This window comes from Macadamia integrifolia, unplaced genomic scaffold (genome assembly GCF_013358625.1).
Source record: "Macadamia integrifolia cultivar HAES 741 unplaced genomic scaffold, SCU_Mint_v3 scaffold750, whole genome shotgun sequence".
Lineage (NCBI taxonomy): Eukaryota > Viridiplantae > Streptophyta > Magnoliopsida > Proteales > Proteaceae > Macadamia > Macadamia integrifolia.
The window spans coordinates 108,427-109,541 of record NW_024870531.1 but is presented as its reverse complement, the minus strand read 5'-3'; the positions used below and the strand labels follow the sequence as shown (position 1 = coordinate 109,541).

Sequence of the window (1,115 nt, the reverse complement as noted above, 5' to 3'; positions counted from 1 at the left end):
TTTTTTTTTTTTTTTGATGGAGGGGCACTCTAGGAAGCATAATTTACAACAATTAGCAGTTGTGGAGAAAATAACAATGTTGAAGTCTTACAAAATAGAATCTTTTAAAGTTTTTTGATGGATATATACTCAGCACATCTAAATTTAAAATAGGAAAAAGAAAAAAAAGATTCATGTATTAAGTTTTACAACCCAAGGTAATAAATGGTGTTTTGGATATGATTAGGAGGCAGTGAATTTGTACTAAAAACTTTATTCCAAGCTAGAAAGTATATGCATGGAAGAAGGTTCTCTAATTCTCTTTCCTACCATGGTTGACATAATGAATCGTTAGTTCTTTTTCAAATATTTTTTTCCCTATTCTAGGTTCTATGCTTGAATGAGATCTCTTTGGTTAACCATTATCATTATATGTTCATGGCTGTTTAGTTATGTGAAAACCTTATCTGACCTCTGAACAGATGTGCCATAGGACTCTGCTGTTACAAATTCCCTGAAGGTCAAATGGCGTGTGGCGCTTTCTATCTTCCCTTGATGGGATTATTTTCTATTCTCTGCATTTTAACAGAGAGAGGAAGTTCTTTCTTGCTATACACCATTTATTTCTCTTCCCACTATTTCACTCAAATCCAGGGGTTCTCCAGCAAAGCTAGTTATGTGCTCAATTATTAACAGTGAGCATTATTTAGATACACCCTTACTATTGGCTTTTAATATTCTTGTTTTAATTATTTTTCTTCTTAAACCTTTGGTTTCTGTGAGTTATTTTTGAAAAAAAAAATGTAATTATTCTTGCCCATTTAGTCTCTTCTTTCTGTAGTTATCCAAACAAGAAACTTTGTGTTTCGAAGGAAACATGGTGGTACAATGTGGGATCCTTTCAACCGTAACTTGGATGTCTATCAACCATTTTATGATTTAATTTACTAAGTCGGTGTAAGGTGCCACGAACTATTATTGTGCGGTCCGAACTTGCTGGAACTAGGTCTCCTTATGCTGCCTATCCACTTGCAGGTTTTCATGGTCACTTCTTTGATTTTCCTTTTACCCATTCATAGCACTGACTTCAGTAAATTTCTTTGGCAGAAATTCAGTTGGGCTTAAAAGTGATATTT

At 33.8% G+C, this 1,115-nt stretch overlaps 1 long non-coding RNA gene across 1 annotated transcript in view; it reads left to right on the top strand.

Annotated features, from left to right (window-relative positions):
• LOC122069879 overlaps positions 1-889 on the top strand; it is an 8,524-nt gene extending 7,635 nt beyond the window's left edge. The window contains exon 2 of the long non-coding RNA XR_006137576.1: positions 462-889. This is a non-coding gene — a long non-coding RNA (uncharacterized LOC122069879). The remainder of the gene's footprint in view (positions 1-461) is intronic.
• Positions 890-1,115: the final 226 nt, after the last annotated feature.